This window comes from Adiantum capillus-veneris, chromosome 7 (assembly GCF_014529385.1).
Source record: "Adiantum capillus-veneris isolate H3 chromosome 7, ASM1452938v2, whole genome shotgun sequence".
Classification (NCBI taxonomy): domain Eukaryota; kingdom Viridiplantae; phylum Streptophyta; class Polypodiopsida; order Polypodiales; family Pteridaceae; genus Adiantum; species Adiantum capillus-veneris.
The window spans coordinates 60018070-60041958 of NC_140937.1; the positions used below are offsets into that span (position 1 = coordinate 60018070).

At 42.8% G+C, this 23889-nt stretch overlaps 1 pseudogene; it reads left to right on the forward strand.

The window, feature by feature from the left end:
• Positions 1–5001: 5001 nt before the first annotated feature.
• On the forward strand, positions 5002–14239 carry LOC147453936 (uncharacterized; annotated as a pseudogene).
• The last annotated feature ends 9650 nt before the right edge of the window (positions 14240–23889 follow it).

Sequence of the window (23889 nt, forward strand, 5' to 3'; positions counted from 1 at the left end):
ATTTAATTTTATATTCAAATTTGTTATTGTTGTTAATTGTATTTTAGGGTTTCTTGAAATTAATTTTAGGGTTAAAGTTAATTAGTTTTAGGGTTTTGTATATCCAAAAATAGAATAAAAAATCTTTAAATACATTAACAAAAAGTAGTAAAAAAAATAGAGTAGAAACAAGATTAAACATAAAAAAAGGGAGAGGGAAAAAGAGAGAAAGAAAGAGAAATAGAGAGAAGGAGAGAGTAGAGAAAGATAGAGGGAGAGAAAAAAAGATAGAGAGAGAGAGAGCTAGAGGTAAAGAGAGAAAGAGAGATAGATAGCGGGAAAGAGAAAAAGAGGTAAAGAAGGAGATGGTGGGAAAGAGAGAGAATAGAGAAAGAGAGAGGAAGAAGGAAGGAGGGAAAGATAGAGGTAGAGAGAAAGAGAGGTAGAGAGGGAAAGAGAGAGAATAAAGACAAGCTTCAAAATGATCCAAGAACACATTGAAATCTTCGCCCACATCCTGCTTCAAAGCCTTCAGCTTGGTGTCCATGTCGAGCGGGGACACTTCCTTGCAAAAGTCATGCAGAAACCTCGTGCGTAATGCCGGCCACATTTACTTTCGCTCGTCTTCCAGTGCTTCGAACCACACTTTGGCCTTGCCCTGCATGACCAACGGAAACGTTTGCATCTTGCTGTCATCATTCGGCATTCTTAGTGACAGCATGTAAAGCACACAGAATCTCTCTCTCTCCACACACAATCTGTGTGTGTGTGTGTGTGTGTGTGTGTGTGCGCAAAGAACCAACAGCCTGGGCGTACACACGCTTCGTCGACGCCGCGGCTAGTACGAGAGCATAATAGAAGAAGAAAAGGGGAAGGGAGGAGCGACAAAACACAAAAGGTAAAGATGGTGGCTCATTGCTTGCTCAAAAACCATCACAGCGCTCCACAGAGCTTCTCTCTCACTCTCCTCTAGCATTTTTAATAACCGGCCGACATGGGCACTCCTCTTGAGCTTCTTTGACTTCATTTGACCAGCTCAAAATACATTCGAAGCTCAACTCTCACCTTTACACATGAAAGTCCTCTAAGGAGCAACAACAGCGCCGTCGTTGCTCTTAGAGACAAGATTCCTCCTCAAAAAAGGTTGGGCGGGGGCATATAACAAGCCATAGGTCAAATGGATAGAAAAAACGCCCAAAAAACAAGCCGCTTTTGAAGTCTGGTTGGGTTTTTCTACGGAAAAACGCAAACAGACTTCATAAACGGCTTTTACGCCGTAGGTCAAATCCGGTTGCGTTTTTCTACGGAAAAACGCAAACGGACTTCGAAAATGGCTTCTATGCCTATCGAAACCATCCGTACTCCATTAGGTAGTCTTAAGGCAATGCCAAAAGTGTGTATGGCAAGCCGTAGGTCAAACGGATAGAAGAAATGCCAAATACACAAGCCGTAGGTCAAATCCGGTTGCTTTTTTCTACGGAAAAACACAAACAGACTTCGGAAATGGCTTCTATGCCTACCGAAACCATCCATAGTCCATTAAGTAGTCTTAAAGAAATGTCAAGAGCGTGTATGGCAAGCCGTAGGTCAATGGGTTTGAATTAACGCCAAATACACAAGCCGTAGGTCAAATTCGGTTGCGTTTTTCTACGGAAAAACGAAAACGGATTTCGGAAATGACTTCTATGCCTACTGAAACCATCCATAGTCCATTATGTAGTATTAAAGCAATATCAAGAGCGTGTATGGAAAGCCGTAGGTCAAATGGACAGAAGAAACGCCAAATACACAAGCCGTAGGTCAGATTCGATTACGTTTTTCTACGAAAAAACGCAAACGGACTTTGGAAACTGATTCTACGGTTACCGAAACCATTCGTAGTCGATTAGGTAGTCTTTAGGCAATGTCAAGAGCGCCTATGGAAAGCCGTAGGTCAAACGGACAGAAAAAATACCAAATACACAAGTCGTAGGTCAAATCCGGATCCGAAGATAAAAAAAACACTCTTGAGACCGTTTACATGGATTGTCTGAAGAGCACATGTGTGTGTGTGTACGTATGTTGCACCCACAAATATAGGCTTTAATTTGACCAATAAATATATGATTTATCCGGTGGTCCTGATCTCCGTGCACCTCTAGACCGAGGTGTGCGGAGATCGGGCATGACTAGAGAATGTGAGGTAGTTTACACTGTGGAGATGAAGAAGATGGATCCGAAGATAAGACAATCCATCTTGAGACCGTTTACATGGATTGTCTGAAGAGCACGTGTGTGTGTGTGTATGTATGTTGCACCCACAAATATAGGCTTTAATTTGACCAATAAAGACATGATTTACCCGGTGGTCCTGATCTCCGTGCACCTCTAGACCGAGGTGTGTGGAGATCGGGCATGACTAGACAATGTGAGGTAGTTTACACTATTTATATATACAAGGCTAAAGAGAATCTATGCTCCTTACTGTTAATTTATTATACGATAGACACAGATCAATTATGGACGATAGGATGGCGTGTCCTTCTGTGCGATGAAAGCACCAGATCTTTCAAAAACGAAAGATATGTGAACAGCACATACGCAACAACGGTCTCTTCTCTGCAGAGCAACTACAAGATTTGCGTTTTCGATCTCATGGTCAGGATGTAGTTGATCAATCCCCACAAATAGATATGTTCCAACTTCATCACAGAGAAGACGAATGTCAAACGAACCACCACCAGTGGAATCTACCCCACCAACAGAGAATGTCACATTCCAAGAAGATGAGATGGATCAAATGTTGGATGCGTTTTATGACATGGATCCAGTTATTGAAAACCAAGGTGGAGAAACCATCCAAGGAAACTATGTCGATCAACCTCAGTCATCACATCCACATCGACGACATGAGAGTGACCTTGAACCAGAAGGTGAGATGATGCGGAGACTTGCACGAACACCGCTTTACAATGGTGCAAACATTTCAGTTCTTCGTACATCTTTGGCACTGCTTAATCTACAGTCTATTTATGGATGGTCTGACACGAGTGTCACAGAGCTTTTCAGGTAAATCTATTGTATGCTTAGTATGGACACAAAATTAAAACCAATAATCGTGGATTTTGATGTGGTGATGTATTGACAGGTTGCGAAACGAGCAAATTTTGCCGGAAGGCAATCACATGCCTCCCTCCCAACCTGCTGCCAAGAAGATTCTTACCAACTTGGGCATGGATTATCATAAAATCCATGCATGTTCTAAGGATTGTATACTCTTTTGAAATGAGTACGTAGATCTAGTACAGTGTCCCAAGTGTGGATCAAACAGATATAGAGAGGACACACAAGGCAAATCTGTCCCTGCAAAGGTTCTAAGACACTTTCCTATCATTCCAAGAATAAAGAGCATGTTCAGGTGCAAGTCTATAGCATCTTTGATGATGTGGCATACCAACACTAGATCCACAGATGATGTGATGTGCGTGCCAGCTGACTCTTGTGCATGGAAGCACATAGAAGAACAATGGCCTACATTTGTGGAGGAGCCTCGTTCACTCCATTTTGGGTTAGCAATGGATGGAGTAAACCCATTTGGATTACGTAGTTCATCATGGAGCACATGTCCTATTTCCTTGGTGAATTATAATCTTCCTCCATGGATGGCTATCAAGAAAGGCCATCTATTACTGTCACTCATTGTCCCAGGAAAGTACAAAGCAAAGAACATGGACGTCTATCTGGCACCACTTATAGAAGAGCTTCAAATATTGTGGTCAGGGATTAATGTGCTTGACATGTCCCAACCGATTGGATGGCGACATACCCATGTGCAAGGCATTCTTATGTGGACCATGCACGATTGGCCAGGTTTTGGTGAGTGTTCAGGTTATTATCATGAAACCTTAACTTATATACAAATCTGCATCATCGCTAATTGTGCCCTGCTAATTTCTTTCTTTACTGTTTACAGGCTTGAGCTACTCTAGGAATCATGCATGTCAAAAATGTGGTCCTCGACTTGGCTTTCGTCGCTCTGTTTACCTAGGCAAGACAGTCTACGAAGAGCATGGTCGATTTTTGCCTGAAGGGCATGAGGTACGTGGGCCAAACATATGTAAACACGACATGCATCCACTAAAGGCGAGTGATTGGAAGAACATGTGGCTACAAAGTGGAGATTTTAACCCACCCGGCATGAAGAGATTGTCTATTTTTCACGAACTGCCGTACTAGAGTGATTTGCTTATTAAGCATCTGCTTGACCTAATGCACATTTTTAAGAATGTGGGAGAGATCATATGGAAGACCATTACTGGAAAAAGGGAGAGCAAAGCTCAGAAAGATGACCTAAAGGCTGTGGGTCAAATGCCAGAGATGTGGCCTCGACTAAAGTCCAATGGAGTGTATGCTATTCCAAAAGGTCCATGGGTTTTGAGTCGTGCTGAAGAGCAACAAGTGAAGAAGACCATATCTTCTTTCCAGACTCCTACTGGGTGCATGCGATTGAAAATGGCCTTTACTAGAGATGACAATCTTAGTGGTCTTAAGCCGCATGATTAGCACAAATTTTTATAGTTTATCTTACCAATTGCCATAAAGATTGTCTGACAGATGACATCAGATGTACCATTTATAAAATTAGTGAGCTAGTGCGTTGGATCTCATCAAAACAGATAAGAAAAGACAACATAGATGCAGCTCGCTTGAATGCAATTGAAGCAGTGTGTATGGTGGAGAAGTATTTTCCAACGAACATTCTTACCATCCAAATGCATTTGCTTGTGCATGTGATCGATGAAGTTGCAGTTGCTGGAACCTTCAACAGCAGATGGATGTTCTTCTTGGAGAGATTCATGAAGACTTTAAAGGGGTTCATTCTCATCAAAGAGCTCATCTTGAGGGTAGCATGGCTGAAGGATGGCTTGTGCAAGAGTCTCTATTTTTCATCAGTTTGATCCAGAGATGCCCCGATTGTGGACTAATGAGACCAACGCCAAGGTTACAGGGGACGAGCCGCAAGGACAAGGAGTAGTGAGAAAGATGGATCTCAGAATGCGAGAAAAGGTTATGAGATTCTGTCTACTCAACTCAGAGGCAATGCAAAAGTGGTTAGAGAATTATGAAGAGGAAAAGCAACGACGTATTACAGAACGTTTGCAGTTCAAGCCCAATCGTGCCACTAGAAACCTGCCTTATCCTCACCATCTTCAGAAGCTGCCAGACTTTCCTACTGGTCGATGGTTAGATGCAACAATTTCGTAGGCAAAGCGAAACGGAGTGTTGATTACTGAAGAAGAAGAGGAGATGTCGAGGGGTTGGGACTGGCATGTAAGTATTTCTACAACTTCTTTTTAAACAATCCATATGGTCTAAATTGCTTTAGTAAACCCTAAACTATGTGATTTATGTGCTTGTAGTATCACAAATACGGAGCTTTGTGGTCCCATGGGAGACACTTCAGAGTGTAGCGGATAGACGAATGAAGGGTGACCTTCGATAGTGGGGTTAGAGCAAGCTTCGTCCAAGAAATTCGGGCCAGTGCCAGTGATGAAAACACACAGATTGGTCAGCATGAATACTTTGGCTACATCCAAGACATTTTGAAGATTAGCTTCAGAAAGTTTGATACTTTTATCTTTGATGTCAAGTGGTTCAGAGTTATTACTAGTGGGCCTAATGCAACTATACGCAAAGATAAGAGTGGATTAATTCAAGTGAACTCCGGGCCGGTGTGGACAGATGCTCGGGATACATTTGTACTTCCGTAGCATTGTGAACAAGTTGTGTTCACAATAGATCCACTATGGAATTAAGAGGCGTAAGTGAAAAAATAGACCCGGTGGCCTCTACACCAAGACTATGCACAATGGCCTCATCATGGGGGATACACAATAGGGGCACCACCTAGCAAGATATGCGGCTAGGACGCATACATATACACAATGAAGCATGCCATGGAAAACAATTTCAAGATCCACACCCAAATGTGGAATGGGGTGGTCGGAGAATAAGGTGAGAGGAGTGGTGAATGAGTGAGAATGGGCTTGCTACTTGTGCATGTTAGTAAGGAAGATAATGAGGTAGGGGAAACTTGCGAGTATACTCACTTATCATACAAGAGGTGGCGAATCCGCACACCTCAAGATGGAAGTAACAAGATGATAGGAATATGAGAGGGAGAGAGAGAGTGTGTGTGCATGGTGGCGAATCTGCACACCTTTACATAAGCAGAAAAAAAAGGCAAGGAACAAGCATATACCATACTCACAATGAGATGTATCCAAAGCGACACAAAGTATGGCACCAAGATGGAGTGTGTTGATTGCTTGCAAAAGATAAATACAATAGGTAGCGTCTGGCAGGAAAATGAGAAGGGTACAAGATCGTAGGAGGCATAATGGAGAGATGGGAGTTGATGGCGAGGAATATCATGAGTGTGTCCACCCTTCTTCTTCTTGAAATTGTGCCTTCAACCCTTAATTACAAGTGGTGTGGAGGTGTGGGGCTCATCTTTTGTGCATGGTGATGGTGATGATGATGGTGTTGTGATTATGTGATTAGGGTTCATGCTACAAGCATGTAGCACAAGATTGTGTATCGATAGGTGTGTGTGTGTGTGTGTGTGTGTGTGTTTTTGTATGTGTGTGTGTGTGTGTGTGTTCCCCCCAAGTGAGCTCTCATGGCCTCCTTATATAGGGAAGGAGGGAAGGTTTTAGCAATATTTCTAATTGAGGTGAGTGTCCCACTGTGGTGACTAGGGAAATGGGGTGCATGTGACTGTGGCTCCCATCCTGTCTCCTATTATTTGAAATACCAGAGTCAATAGAGAGAGAAGAAGAGAGAATGTGGGTAGGATGTAGAGGATAGGAGATATTTACAATAGTCTAGGTTTGGTTAGACATAAGCTTATTAGGGAGAGAAGAGAGAGGTAAGAAAATTATAAGAGAGGTTGTCGAAGGTGGATAATTGTTGATGAGGATGGATCCTCCAAAAATTGTTGATGAGGATGGATCCTCCAAAAATGGTGATAGAATCACTCTAGACTTGCCAAGACCTCATTAAAAGAGCCTTGTCTCTTGTAATCATGCTTGAAGACTTGTAGAACCATAGCCATTCTAGAGGGAAGAAAATTGGGGATGGCCTGTGTCACCATTACACGAGAAAACTGGGGTCCACTACAAAAATCATATCTCCGTGTTCATAACTCCAAAAATTCTGAAAAAACTTGAGCTAAAATTTGAGATCATGAGCTACATCTTTTATGTTGAACGATCCTTCAGATTCGGGGTTCTTCTCTACTTAAAAAATTCAGCCAAATAATGTATTATTTATGGCTGCAAAGGTCTTTTGGTGGTCCCTTTTGAGTGGACTTCTCTCTTGCCTTCAAGTGTAAGCTCCTTCATGTGTATGAAAACATGACCTAGAGTTTTGAAAAGATTGGCAATCATCTAGATGGAGGTATTATTGAAATTTGAAAGTGGGGTTGAGGTTTGAAAATGAAAACTAGTGAATAAAATATTTGGTAGGGTGGAATAATATATATATATGAAAAATATATTAGAAAATACTAAACTATATAATGTAATTTAGAATATATATATATTTAATATTTAAGGTCAAAAGAGATATCAACAAAGAAAGCTTACTTATTTATGCTACATCGTGATTGATTAGCATAAGTCTTATTTATTTAATAAAGGCTAAAACGTTTGTGAAAAAGGAAGAAAAAATCAAAAGTAACTTATATAATAGGAAATATTTTGGTAAAAGGGCAAAAATATATGGGGGGTTCCCATGCATGGAAAAGCTTGCCTCATTAGCCCTCCCCCTAAGGCTAGAGGTATTCATGTCTCTAGCTCTTCTTCTGGAGCATGTTGAAATAGAGTAGGATTTCTCCTTGGTGGCTGGTAGATCCTTGTAGGGAATAATGGATCCCTTGGAAGCATGAGGCTCCCCAAAGTTCTTTTCGATGTCCACCTGGGTCCCACACTAAGCGTAAATCCATTGTATGCAATAATGCCTTCTTCATAAGATCACATTTATAATGATTCTTGAGTCCACAAGCTGGACAAGAGTTAACTCTTGCATAAATGATAGAAGGTATGGAAAGAACTTGATCAGTCCTTGAAATTATTCCAAAGCGGCACCATGCATGGCTTCCTCATCCAGACACATAGCCTAAAGGGAGTAAGAAGCCATAATCCTCATATCTTGCTTGTTGTCCTTCTTGATTCCAAATTGATAGACACCTGTTGCCCACATGGATAGATTGCATGGTTGATGCCTGTTGCACAAGAGAGCCCACCATGTACAAAAGATAAACTGCAAACCACATTTTGAAAAATGACTCCATGTTACTACTAGTATGCAAAACCATTCTTCCTTGATGGGTGTGTCCTAGATTGATTCCACCAGTTGTTGATGTCAACCCTTCCACTCTTGTCGCAACCCAACTTAAAGAGCTTCCCAAATTAATGTTACACACAATGTTCACAATTAGAAAGGAAAACCTAAAGTTCCATTAGACCTCAATTGCATTTCTCTGCATGAGTCTTTCTCTAGAAAGGACTTGCCAAGTGGTCGTCAATATAACTTTTGGTCGTCTTCCACCAATCTCGTGCCATAGGGGTAGTTGAAGTGTCTTCACCACTTTCACCTGTGGTTGCAAATTTGAAGGGTCCACCTTGTTGTGGTTGAATGTGAGGCCCATTACCTCAATGGAGCTATCACTTCCTTCACTCCCTGTTGACTCCTCCTCTAAAGTGGTTGAAGAGTCACCACTAGAAAACTCATCCATAGAGGTTTCTAGATCCATGTCGCATTGCCGACCTTTCTTCATGTCGTAAAGTATTGGCCTTCCTTTTGCATCCTTCATCTGGATTATGCCGGTGTCCCAGTCCTGCTTAGCTCTCATTGCCATAAGCCAAGGCCTCCCTAGAATGATAGGATAGCCCTCCCCTTTGTGTGGCATGACAAAGATGTCCACATCTACCTCGGTGTTGAATGCCTTTATCCTAACTGCATTTATGACACCAACACATTGAACTTTTAAATTATTTGCCATTTTGGCTCGGCATGGTGCCGGACGACTCACCTGTAAACCCAAACGGTGCATCATTTTTTCACTCATTACGCATATTTGTGCACCAACATCGATGTAGATATTGGAGATGTGTTGACCTTTGATGTAAGAATCCATCACTGGTAGTATATCATCTAGATTCCTCCCAGAGATAGCCCCAGCTATCTTTGGCTTTGGTCATCTCGTGCTAACCATCTTTGTCCATTGTCTCCTCACCCTAGGTTCTAGGTGGAGTAATTTGGGCCAGGTGATTTTTGGGCCCTGCACAGAAACATCTTGAACCAAATCATACGGTTTAGAACATTCACCCAAAGAGAAATCTACAATGTCAATTTTACATCGTGACTTGGACGGCTTTTTGCTAGACTCCCCTTTAGTCTTCATCTTTTCTTCCTTTTGGGAAGATTCACCATGCCTAGCGCGTTTTACCCCTATGGCATCTACTCCTTTAACCTTGGTCTTATCCTCCTCCACTTTCTCCTTTCCTTTACCTTCAAGACTGATGACGCTTACTGTTTGATTACCAACTGGTGGTGGGGGTAAGGGTGGAATGAGAGGTTGTGGTGGTGGTGGTGGTTGTGGTTGAATGGGTGGTTGTAGGATTTGCACGGGTGGTGCTTGTTGTGGTGCCCTCGGTGGTGGTGGTCTTGCTCTCGGTGGTGAAACCTGGTTTTGCCTGGCTCCTCTATTGAAATTCTGCCTCCTTGGGTGTGGATAGTAGTACATGCCATGACCATCCTCCCCACAATTGTAGCAGTGGTATTCTTGGTTTTGCCTTCGTTGTCCTCTTCCTTGCTCTTGGTTGCGATTGTGTGCATGCCCTCGTTGTATCAAATGGACTGAGAGATTCTCAAGTTGATTGGTGATTCGATTGAGCAGTTCTTGTTGATCTTCAATTGGTTCTTGTGGTTGAATCCTCTGGGCGGCTGTTGTAGGTGGTGCTAGAGGTGGTCGGGTCCTAACGGCTTTCTCTTCATCAATATTCTTGGCTTGTAGGCGCAACTTCTTGTCTTTAAGGCGGGCCACTTCAACTACTAGCTCATACGTAGCAGGAAACCTTCCCTTCACCTTCTCTTAAGAGTTGGCCATAACCCAGCCACAAACCGATCCTTCTTTAGGAAATCAGGTGCCCCCTCATCCTCTCTTAGCGATGCAACCCATCACCCCCATAAATCTACAAACTTTGACTCATATGATGCGTATTCCAGCATACTGCCCTGCTTCAACTCTGTCAACAATTGCCATAGCTTCTCTGATGTTGTGCCCTCTCCAAAACGCTTGACAAAGGCTGCTCTTAATAATTCCCACTGTTCCTTGGTTTCTTGTGCCAAGGCATTGTACCATGATCTTGCCTCCACCTTCATTAGAAGTGGGAAGATGCGCAAGCGTGAAGCATCATCATCTCTCGCAGAGATGAAACATGCTATTTCCAAGTTGTCTAGAAAGTCTGCAGCATCCTCACTCACCTTACCAGTAAATGTTGGAAATGCTACACTTGCCATTGTGAGAGTGAGAAAATTAACTCGACTTAGATTTTTTTTTTTTTTTTTATAGAGATTCAATACATGGGTTCTCGGTGGATGGAAAACATACTATACAAGGATGAAAATAACTACATCAAAAGACACTTCATGATTAATAATAGGGAGGATAAAGGGAAGAGAAGAGGTGTTTATCTCTTGCAGTCGTTCTCTACCAAACATGGTTGTAATGATCTGCTGATAAAACATCTTGTGGTCCAAGATTACTTTGATTGATCGAATTCGTTGTGGTGCATAAGTTTGGTTCCTTGCAAAAAGCTGATGCGCTGGGTCCATCACATGATAATTCGGAATGGCTCTCTCCTTTGTGGTGGAAGGTTATAGTGGGAGGTGTAGAGCTCTTGGTAGTCGAGGTCAAATTTATAGTACCATAGGACAAGGTTGTCTTCGTCTTCTAGCTCTAGGACTGCCCCTCTAGCAAGCTCTTGGAAAAGCTTGAACTCTCTCTCTTTGAGCAACTTCACTTTCCTGCAAGATAGAGTGCCATCTAGTGTATACACAGGTGTGATGAGGTAGGTGGTGAGTCTTACCACTTGTATTAATCCAAGTTGGATGAATACATAGCAAGCTGTAAAGTCGTCATCATAGCCTTGATCCACAAGCAACACCCCTTGAAGGTGGAGGGTCTTGTCTTTCCGCCAAGCAAAACCAGTGTCAAAGACCTTGTCGATGACAAGCTCCGCCACTTCACTCGGTAGACGACGTAGAATCCATGCTGCTGTTTCTAGTTCCTGGCTCATGAGATGAGAGTGAGGTATAGAAAGACTTTGGAGGATTTACCCTTTTGTTTTTGAGACGGGGTGATTGTCGGCGCTAGAAAACCCTTGAATCTTTTGGTGCAAGGGAGAGGGAGGGACCACTTGTTCGTAGTAGCTTCCTCAAGTTGTGAAGGCTTGTTGTGGGCGTAGGTGGAATAGGTGGCAAAGATGGGGACGTAGATGTAGAGAAGCCTGGTGCTACTTGAAAGCCTACCGTTGTGAGAACGCCTGTGCGGATGTCGAGGGAGAAAATGATGGCCTTTTCTTCACTTTGGGTTGCACTCATGTCGAAGGTGCGGTTTTTGGATACAATGTGAGCATGATGCAGCTTGTGCCTTGCTTTTACGCTTGCAGGGATGATGAGAAATGTAAACAATTTGAGTAGGGAAAGAGGGTCTTACCACCTCTTCTATGCTAACAATACAACACCATGGCAAGAGTGTCTTGATGACTTGAGTCAAACCTTCTTGAAGCTCCTCCTCTTTAGTGGTGCAATTAGAGAATTCAAGAAGCCACTCGTCCATGAAGAGAAGTAAACATGTCAGCCTTGTAAACTGAAGGTTTCAAGAGCCCTCCTCAGTGGGGGCACCAAATGAGAGGGGGAAGTGAAAAAATAGACCTGGTGGCCTCTACACCAAGACTATGCACAATGGCCTCATAATGGGGGATACACAATAGGGGCACCACCTAGCAAGATATGCGGCTAGGACGCATACATATACACAATGAAGCATGCCATGGAAAACAATTTCAAGATCCACGCCCAAATGTGGAATGGGGTGGTCGGAGAGTAAGGTGAGAGGAGTGGTGAATGAGTGAGAATGGGCTTGCTACTCGTGCATGTTAGTAAGGAAGATAATGAGGTAGGGAAAACTTGCGAGTATGCTCACTTATCATACAAGAGGTGGCGAATCCGCACACCTCAAGATGGAAGTAGCAAGATGATAGAAATATGAGAGGGAGAGAGAGAGTGTGTGTGTATGGTGGCGAATCCGCACACCTTTACACCTCAAGATGGAAGTAGCAAGATGATAGAAATATGAGAGGGAGAGAGAGTGTGTGTGTGTATGGTGGCGAATCCGCACACCTTTACATAAGCAGAAAAAAAAGGAAAGGAATACCATACTCACAATGAGATGTATCCAAAGCGACACAAAGTATAGCACCAAGATGGAGTGTGTTGATTGCTTGCAAAAGATAAATACAATAAGTAGCGTATGGCAGGAAAATGAGAAGGGGACAAGATCGTAGGAGGCATAATGGAGAGATGGGAGTTGATGGCGAGGAATATCATGAGTGTGTCCACCCTTCTTCTTCTTGAAATTGTGCCTTCAACCCTTAATTACAAGTGGTGTGGAGGTGTGGTGCTCATCTTTTGTGCATGGTGATGATCATGATGATGGTGTTGTGATTATGTGATTAGGGTTCATGCTACAAGCATGTAGCACAAAAGTGTGTATGGATAGGTGTGTGTGTTTTTGTATGTGTGTGTGTGTGTGTGTGTGTGTGTGTGTGTGTGTGTGTGTGTGTGTGTGTGTGTGTGTGTGTGTGTGTGTGTTCCCCCCAAGTGAGCTCTCATGGCCTCCTTATATAGGGAAGGAGGGAAGGTTTTAGCAATATTTCTAATTGAGGTGAGTGTCCCACTGTGGTGACTAGGAAAATGGGGTGCATGTGACTGTGGCTCCCATCTTGTCTCCTCATTATTCAAAATACCAGAGTCAATAGAGAGAGAAGAAGAGAGAATGTGGGTAGGATGTAGAGGATAGGAGATATTTACAATAGTCTAGCTTTGGCTAGACATAAGCTTATTAGGGAGAGAAGAGAGAGGTAAGAAAATTATAAGAGAGGTTGTCGAAGGTGGATAATTGTTGATGAGGATGGATCCTCCAAAAATTGTTGATGAGGATGGATCCTCCAAAAATGGTGATAGAATCACTCTAGACTTGCCAAGACCTCATTAAAAGAGCCTTGTCTCTTGTAATCATGCTTGAAGACTTGTAGAACCATAGCCATTCTAGAGGGAAGAAAATTGGGGATGGCCTGTGTCACCATTACACGAGAAAACTGGGGTCCACTACAAAAATCATATCTCCGTGTTCATAACTCCAAAAATTCTGAAAAAACTTGAGCTAAAATTTGAGATCATGAGCTACATCTTTTATGTTGAACGATCCTTCAGATTCGGGGTTCTTCTCTACTTAAAAAATTCAGCCAAATAATGTATTATTTATGGCTGCAAAGGTCTTTTGGTGGTCCCCTTTGAGTGGACTTCTCTCTTGCCTTCAAGTGTAAGCTCCTTCATGTGTATGAAAACATGACCTAGAGTTTTGAAAAGATTGGCAATCATCTAGATGGAGGTATTATTGAAATTTGAAAGTGGGGTTGAGATTTGAAAATGAAAACTAGTGAATAAAATATTTGGTAGGGTGGAATAATATATATACATGAAAAACATATTAGAAAATACTAAACTATATAATGTAATTTAGAATGTATATATTTAATATTTAAGGTCAAAAAAGATATCAACAAAGAAAGCTTACTTATTTATGCTACATCGTGATTGATTAGCATAAGTTTTATTTATTTAATAAAGGCTAAAACGTTTGTGAAAAAGGAAGAAAAAATCGAAAGTAACTTATATAATAGGAAATATTTGGGTAAAAGGGCAAAAATATATGGGGGGTTTCCATGCATGGAAAAGCTTGCCTCAGAATGAGAAGGATGAAGAAAATTTGTCTAAACCACGCTGGCTGTTTGTCGTTCAAGTTGATCCACGGAGCAAACAAGTGTGTGAAGGATTGGATATAGAGGTTGAACAGTTGCAAGACTCAGAGGCACAACAGACGGATGAGGATTTTGAAGTAGAAGTCAGCGACCAAAAAATGCCAGAATAAGAACATGGAGATGAAACCGTAAATGCGGAGCTAAATGCGGAGAGCGATAACGAAGTGGAGTTTGATGATGAAGATGCGGAAGTACAAATTGATATAGATATTTTTGGCGCACCATCTCTCATAGAAGATGCGAGAGTGACCACTAATTTTTGTTAAGATGTAATTTGTAATGAACACTTGCGACATCAATTAAATATAGTGATTTTTGTTACAGTTTTGTTTTTTATGTTATTTGTATTGCTTAAGTTGTTGAATAGTGAATTGACGTATTTCTGTTGTTCTTTGAATTTAAGTTTTGCAGCCATGGCCGACAACGACTATACATACTCACCAGAATTTAGTTTCCCAGTCACTCCGGCCGGCATGTCATCCGAGTAGATGGGTAGCTTCTTGTTGTAGTTTACACCTGAGCAGATTGCTCAGGCGCAAGCTCTTTGGGATGTAGGCACCTCCAGACCCAATACATCTCGTCCTACACCTAGGACTAGTGTGCCTCCTACCCCCTTGACTAGTGTGCCCCCGAGTCCGATTGGCACTACACCTCCGACGAGTGTACGAGTTACACCGAGGAGTGGCCGGTCTTCTTCGAGAGGGTCTAGGTGTCGTTCAGGTGTCTCTTCTGGAGGTGGTGGTTGTTGTGGTGACAGTGCTACCGATGCCTCCACACCACCGAGAGCGCGTCCATCGCTCTCTTCAATAGACATTTCACCAGTGAGCACACCACGTACACCTTGGGGATCACATGAGCATGATCCTAGCAAGGTGTATACGACCAGAGACAGAGCTGTGGTCATGGATACGGCCTGAAAGGCCATGCGACAGAGGATACGACAGCTTTGCACAGTGCAGTTTGGCCGTTCTTTGATCGAGCATTGGGATGCTCAGGATCAGGAGAGGAAAAACTACATCGTTGAGGCCATTCATAGGGAGTACATGCCGGCAGAGGGGTACGAATTAGTCTCGAATGACTGAATCTTGGGCGTGGCGATTGGCACCATGTCACATCGTCGATCAGAGGCCAGAAACAAATTCAGGAACAATGAGCCGAAATCGGCATGGTTGGACACAGAGGAGTGGACAGCGATTGGTAGAGAGCTGACGGAGCATCCTGAGCGATTCCAGCAGCAGAAAGAGGCAGCCAGAGCATGTTTAGATTCTGCTGGATCATCACACCTTGGGAGTGGAGGATACGACACGCTTCGCCACCACGAGTTTGTAAGTATCATAAAAACGCTTTGATTAAATAAATGTATATGTGTTATTTTCATATTTATTTATTGTTAAGTGTTTGGTTTTGCACGAACTTGCAATGAAGCGTCCTCCTACACATTGAGAGGATAAGTATGGCTACAAGCATGGGCTTGTAGCTCTTTTGACACAGCTAGCGGAGGAGGGAGAGGCCGTCGATTGGGAGGCCTTGCCTTGAGGGACATAGTTCATAGATTTGTATTGGTAGCTAGTTTTGTGTATATTCATGATTGTATATATACCGACATTTACACTTATAGTTACATGATTTTACTTTTTGTTATCTGTTGTGATTATATATGGATTGAGTTATGTAATGAAGTCATGAAAATTCTTCTTGCTCAAGTGTTTGTAATCAATTTATGATATGGTTTTGGATTGGTAAATGAAGTTATGGTATGACTTGTTGTAGACGGACTTCCCCGATTGTTGGTGTAATTCAGTTTTGTTATGCTTATTGTTTAGGATTGACAAAGATTTGGTTATGCTTATGGTTATGGTTATGGTTATGTTTATGGTTATGCTTATTGTTTTATGCTTATGGTTAACAAAGATTTTGTTGTGCTTATTGTTTTATGCTTATGGTGGACAAAGATTTGGTTATTGTTGGAATTAGGGTTGCAGAGAAACACACACAGGTTGGAGAAGACGAAGGAAGCTCAAGGCACACAATAGAGAGTGTGTTACTTAGTGTCCAATGGAAAGATAGATAGCCCTAGAGTGATGGGCGTATATACAATGCACGGGGGAAAAAACCTCCTAAAGAGGGAAAAAATGCCCCGGCGGTCCTAGTGTGTTCACACACATCACTACCACATGTACATGGTAACAAATCCCCCCTGGAGTGATGCGGTGAACGAGAGCTGGCACATGAGTAAAGGGAAGTGCCATGCCCTGAGGACAGGATCAGTCCACAAAGGGGAGTAATCCCAAAGCTTTGCGGAAAGCTTCAAGCTTCTCACGAGACAATGCCTTTGTGAAAAGATCTGCAAGGTTGTCCTGTGTTGGCACATAAGCCAAGCTGATCTCTCCTGCTGAGAGCCTCTCCCTGACATAGTGGTAATGCACCTCAATGTGCTTTGTGCGAGCATGAAAAACTGGGTTCCTCGCAACTGCCAATGCGCTCTGACTGTTAGTGTAGATAGTGTTGGCAGTGTCCTGTCCAACACCCAAGTCAGCCATAAGGCGTCTGAGCCATACACACTCAACCGTAGCTGTGAAGACTGCCCTATACTCAGCCTCACAACTCGAAGTGGCCACAGTAGGTTGCTTCTTGCTCAACCATGATATACATGAACTGCCAAGCATGAAACAAAAACCACTTGTGGACACTCGCGTGTCAAAACAACCAGCCCAATCTGAGTCCGAAAAAGCATGTAAGTCTGGCGGCAATGATCCCCCCTTGGGATAAAACAAGCCAAGATGTAAAGTGCCACTAAGGTAGCAGAAAATCCTCTTGACAGCCTGCCAATGCTTAGACCCTGGGCTATGCATAAATCTGCTGACCTGCGAGACTGCAAACTGAATATCTGGCCTCGTGTTGCATACATAAATGAGGCAGCCAACAGCAGTTTGGTAAAGAGTGACATCAGCAGGATCGCCAGCATCATGTAGACTCAACTTCAAACCTGTTTCCATGGGAGTGGCAATAGGTTTGCAATCCTCAAGTCCAAACTTACATAGCAATGTCTCTATGTAACTTTTCTGACACAAGGCAATACCACCATCACACTGCTTAAACTGTATACCCAAGTAATGATGCAACAGCCCCAAATCTTTCATCTTGAAAGTAGCATTCAAATCAGCCTTAAATTCAGCAATATGTCTCTCATTTGGTCCAGTGATCAACAAATCATCAACATAAAGAACCACAATGAGAAATACATCATCCTCATGCTTTACATACAATGTGCTTTCTGTTGGACTGTTACGAAAGCCTCGTTTAACCAAATGAGTGTCAGCTTTCTCATACCAAGCACGAGGAGATTGCTTCTACCCATACAAAGCCTTCTTACATCTGCACACTTTGTCCTCTTGTCCTTTTATGACAAAACCGCGACGCTGCGTTACATAAACTTCCTCAAATATGTCACCATTCAAGAAAGCAGTAACAATGTCTGATTGATGTACATCCCAACCAAAATGAGCTGCCAATGCACATAGAAAACGCACAGTAGTCATACGACAAGTGGGAGCAAAAGTCTCTTCATAATCTATGCCTTTTTGTTGTGCATAACCCTTTGCAACAAGTCGAGCCTTATGGCGATCGATCTCACCATCCGGCTTGCGTTTCAACTTGTAAACCCACTTCGTACCAATGGCCTTTTTGCCAGGAGGCAAATCACATAAAGTCCATGTGTCATTCTCTATAAGTGCATCATATTCTGATTTCATGGCAGCAATCCAATTTTCTGAATTCTGTGCTTCATCAAAAGACAGAGGCTCCTCAACATCATGTAAACTAGACACAGCCAAAGCATAACAATCTGATGCATAAGATGCATGGCGAGAGCCTGAACGAGTATGACTAGATAAAGGTGCATCCAATTTACTGTCACGCAAAGTGTGCACCAGCCATTTTGGCATACCTCTAGCCTGCTCATTTTCAGCCCTTTCCTCATCAAGTACATCATGTACATCTGCATCAGTGATAGGCTTTTCTAAAACATTTTTAGAAACCCCCATAGGCTGTACATTTGCCTCATTGGAACTTACATTCGTATTTCCACCACTGAAAAGAGGCAACAAAGTGTCATAAATGTCCTGTGAGCTTACATTACTGTCTCTAGTACATGACAGCAAGGGCTGAACAGAATCTTCCACAAACACTACATCCCGTGAAACCAGAATACGTTTTGTTTGCGGATGATACAAACTGTAACCTTTGCTTTCAGCACTATAACCAACAAAAATACATTTGACAGCCTTATCATCCAATTTTCTGCGTTGCACTTGTGGCACCAAAGCATATGCCAAACAGCCAAAAACACGCATGTGCTCAATAGAAGGTTTTCTATCATGCCATGCTTCATATGGAGTAATAGACTGCAAAGCTTTCGTAGGACACCTGTTAAGTACATAAGTGGCACACATGATGGCCTCAAGCCAAAAAGAATGCGGCAAAGCTTGACTTTTGACCATACATTGTGCCATTTCCGTTAGTGACCTGTTTTTCCTCTCAGCAACACCATTTTGCTGAGGTGTATAAGGCACTGTACATTGGTGTTTTATCCCATGACTAGCCAGAAATGCATTAAATTCATGAGACATATACTCCCCCCCTTGATCGGAACGGAGGGTGCCCATAGTACATTTTGAGACATTTTCAGCCATAGCCAAAAATTGTTTGAAGCACATAAAAACTTCGGACTTCGCTTTAAGCGGAAATACCCATGCATGCCTGGAGTAATCATCAATGAAAGTCACGAAGTACAGGTAATTGCCCAAGGACGGAGTTTGCATGGGCCCACAAACATCACTATGCACAAGCTGCAACCTGCATGTGGCCCTAACTGAACCATCCTTTGGAAACTTAGAACGCTGCATTTTACCCAGAAGACAGCCTTCACAAACATGTTTGACAGGTGCTTCAAGAGGCGGCAAAGAAGCAACCATGTCAGATTTCTGCAAACGCGGCAAACTGGCAAAATTCAGATGACCAAAACCTGCATGCCAAAGTTTTGCATCTGAAATAGCCCTTGAATCTGCAACAGCATTTGCAAAATTTTGTCCACACTTGTCATACAAAGTGAGCTTATACAGCCCACGGCACAAAAGCCCAGATGCAACAATTTCATCACCAAAACTGAGATCATGAACTGTACATCTGTCATCCACAAATTTGACTACAAGTCCAAGTCTAGCAAGTGCGGATACAGACAAGAGATTCTTCTTGATCCCAGGTACATAAAGTGCATCAACAAGTGTGAAGGAACTGCCATTAGCAACAGTGAGCACAATCTTTCCAACTCCATGAACTGGATAAGAGGCGTTGTTGGCACAAGTGACTGAATTCCCATGAGGGACAAACTCGAGAGAGGTAAACAATTCACGATGTGAGGTAATGTGCTTTGTAGCACCACTGTCGAAATAATACACATGTGAATCTGCAGCAACTGACAAACATGCATCATGGACAGCAGGATTGTAAGTGCACTCTGCGCTAAAAGCCCATTCTGCATCAACATCAGCATCACAATCTCCTTTCACAGAAGACTCAACAATGGCTGCATTTGTAGTGGAACCAGCATTTGCAGTGGAACCACCCTCTTTCTTCTTAGCCTCTTTGGCCTTCAACTTAGGACACGACTTGATCAAGTGATCATTGGCTTTACAATAATGGCAACGCATCTTCTTTTTGCCCTTATCACCAGAATTGCCAGACGAAGTGCTGCCAGCAGAAGCATTAGGAACAGAATTTTTGCCACTCGCAGCAGAACCATAAGAAGTGGCTGCATTACTGTTACCACCCTTTCTTTGAGAAGCAATAAAAGCCTATTCAACTGCACGCTGCCTAGTCCTGTTTTTTCTAGAAAGTGACTCTTGCAACAGCAATGTGCATAATGCATCAAACTTGACAACTTCAGGATTTCCTTGGGTCATCAGTCTCCAAGTACTAACAAAAGTCTGGTAGGAATCTGGTAAGGCATCAAGAACAGTCTGCACAAGGGAACTGTCCGAAATGACTTCACCTGCAGAAATGAGTTGCTCATTGATATCCTTGACACTAGCAAGGAAAGTGTCCATATCATCTTCCTCATGCATAATCTTCCACTCTAGCTCTTTACGCAGCAAAGCAATTTTAGCCTCATTGCAGCTTGCATAAAGACCTGCTAGAATATCCCAAGCTTGTTTTGTAGATTTTGCTGAACGGATGTGAGGAATAATGGTGCGCTTCACAGACAACGCAATCAATGCATGAGCCTGCGCATCCTTAACATCCCAACGAGCTTGTTCTGCCGTAGGCAAAACAACTCTAACAGCTGCAATCCTTGCAGCAAGACCTGCAACATCCTCAACATCGCCTACATCTTCAGAACCAGGACGTACATCAATGCCCTGCACAATGTTCCAGACACCTTTTGACACAAGAACATGTTGCATCATATAAGCCCACATAGGGTAGTTGTCCCCATCCAACCTGTCCTCAGCAGCAAACATCTTGAACACATCTGTGTTGTTGTTGTCAGCCATGGTAAATGCTGCACCTGATGTGAAAACTGCCCGAAAATAGGAGAAATGGAGCGGGAACAACTTGTGCTATATAGCACAAACCGTAGAAGACTATAAGGCACCTGTTATGCAGAAAACGGCACTGACAGAAAATCTGCACAAAATGACGAAATAGCCTGTGCAGTACTGCCTGTAGTGGAAACGGAGGCCGAAATGAGCCCAAATCAAAATTCTGAGCAGACCAAGCTCTTCGAGCTTCCCAAAATTTTTGTCGACCTATGAACGCTCGCCAAAGCTCACTGAAATCGGAGAAAGTGAGCAGACGTGTGCTGGAGCAGCTGGCGACTAAGCCCGGGAGGACGTGACCTGCTCTGATACCAATTGTTGGAATTAGGGTTGCAGAAAAACACACACATCTTGGAGAAGACGAAGGAAGCTCAAGGCACACAATAGAGAGTGTGTTACTTAGTGTGCAATGGAAAGATAGATAGCCCTAGAGTGATGGGCGTATATACAATGCACGGGGGAAAAACCTCCTAAAGAGGGAAAAAATGCCCCGGCGGTCCTAGTGTGTTCACACACATCACTACCACATGTATATGGTAACAGTTATGCTTATTGTTTTATGCTTATGGTTGACAAAGACTTGGTTATGCTTATTGTTTTATGCTTATGGTTGACAAAAACTTGGTTATGCTTATTATGTAGGGTTGACAAAGATTTGGTTATGCTTATGGTTATGGTTATGGTTATGGTTATGGTTATGCTTATTGTTTTATGCTTATGGTTATGCTTATGGTTTGTAATGTTGAATAAGTACTTGATCAACAGTTCTTGAACTCGCTCTTTAGCGAGAAACAGAGTGGTGGAGTGTCGTAGCTTTTGCACTCCTCTTTTGAGTAGTGAGAGTTGGTTTATGCTTCTTCAGTACATGTATCAGTAGCAACTAGCTTTCTCTGCACATAAGTGGAGTACAATTGATTTTTCACTTCTTCTTTGGATAGAGAGTGTTGCTTTTTGCTGCCTACAGCACATGCGGCAACATTCATTACTTCTCTCTGTCCAAAAATCGAAAAGGTGGAGTGCTGTCATAAAATCTAATATCTAACCAACCCAAATGATTTTCTCATATTAAATTGATCACTTAATGTGGGAGAATAAACGAGAACAAGTGTTAAGATATAGATATGTGCTTATAGATCTATCTCAACACGGGGCCAATGGTAAAGGGGCCCAAAAGGGAGATGGTCTATCAAAGAGCAAGGCTAACCAATGGAGCATAAGACCTTAGGGTTAGCTTCATTGAAGACCTCCAATAAATGTGTGTAAAAGTCCTTTGACCTTAGGTAAGCCAGGGCTGAGCTTGAGGTGGGAACCCGGCCCAAGCTCGAGGTGCTCGTCCTGCTTGAGGTGCTTGTCGTGCTTGAGGTGTTTGTCATGCTTGAGGTGCTTGACTGGCTCCATGCTTGAGGTGCTTGACTTGCTGCATGATTAAGGTACTTGAGGTGCCTTGAGAAGCTTGCCTGAGATGCTTGTGGGAACACCCCCTAGTTCAAGTGCTTTGTCATGCTTGGTGAGTAAGGTGCTTGATCACCTAAAGTCAAAAGCATTCCTACAAGAGGGGGGGCGAGCCCTTTTCCTAGGGGCTAGAGAGAGAACACCCACTCACACACACAAGGGAAGCCCCAACTTGAAGAGGCAGCAAGGACACATGTCAGGCCCCTACCCATGTTACCTTCATGTGTTGCTTGAAGCCTATTGGCTAGGCTTCAAAGGGGTCCAATGATAAATTACATGAATTATCTAATTGTTTTAGCATTTATCAAGTCCTCTCTCTCAAAGGGGAAAGGGGGACACTTGTCCCAAGGCTACCCATGTCGCTTGTAATGGCTCCTGCTTGTGATTGGCTAGGCCTGGAGGGGTCCAATGAGCTTCAAGCATGAGCTACAAGGGGGGGTCGACCCAAGCAAGCTAGGGGGGTTCTTAGGGGGTATACTCACCCACACACACTCACAAGCACTCTCATTGTGTACTATGCAAAGTGCAAGAGCTCCCTCTCCTTCTCCAAGCAAGTAGAGGTTGAGAGCCTACACCAACACTCTTGGCTATGGAGTGCAAATCCAACCAAGAGCCATGCTTCAGTGCTTAAGCTTGACATCTCCTTCTTCTTCATTACTATGCTATTATGTATGCTAGCAACAAGAGTATGATAAGTGAGGAACTAGTTCTTTCTCCTATGAAATGTTTCTTCTTCCTCTTCCCTACCCTCATTCCCTGCTAGCTCTCTCCACCTTCGAAGGTGTTTGAGGTCTTGGGACTGAGGCTTGGGACAATTAAATCTTTCTTCAAGTTCATGTTATGCTATGATTGTGATGCATGAAGCTTTCCATCTTCATTGCATCACCTAGGTCACAAGGAACACAAAGAATGTATTGTAACAAGTCTCTCTTAATGGGAGAAATCATAATACAAATGCCTATTGGAGGGGGGACCAGCTCCACATAAATCCGGTCCTCAACTGTTGTCATGTTCTCTAAATTCTCTCTCTTGCAAAAGTATTGTTCATGCCAAGTTAACTAATTGCTATGATTATGTTGCTATCTTCAATTATGTCTACCCGCTATGCTCACAAAGTTATTTCTCGAAAGTATTCTCATTAATTTCCGCTATTCTCAAGTTGAATAGGCTAATTCCATTACAAGTGCGGTTGCTTTTGCACTCTTCCTTTGGGCAGAGAGAGTTGGTTTCTATTGCTGCAGTATATGCAGCAGCAACAGCCAGTCCTCTCTGCCTAAAAAGAATTTGCAGGTTTTGGCGTCGGTATAGGCGCTGCTATATGCGTTTGTATAGGCGCCGATATACGCATCAGAAACGACCTATAATTTCCAGCACGTATTTCGACGAACATACCGACGCATATATAATCGTCAATTCAGAGGGTTATACCGACACATATATAATAGCTTATTTGGACGCGTATTTCAGCGCTTATACCGACGTGTATACAAGCGTTTATACCGACGCTTAATATACTGACGCGTATATAAGCGTGTTGATTCCGAGGCGGATACCGACACGTATACCGACTTAGTTCATTTTAAAAATAAACTCAATCCCGTCGGTACACGCGCCGGTATTCGCGTGACGTGTTGTAGTGAAAGATTGAATTATCAACGTACAAGATGCTTAGCATTACCTCTTGTTGCTTATCCTCATCATCCATAGTTGGT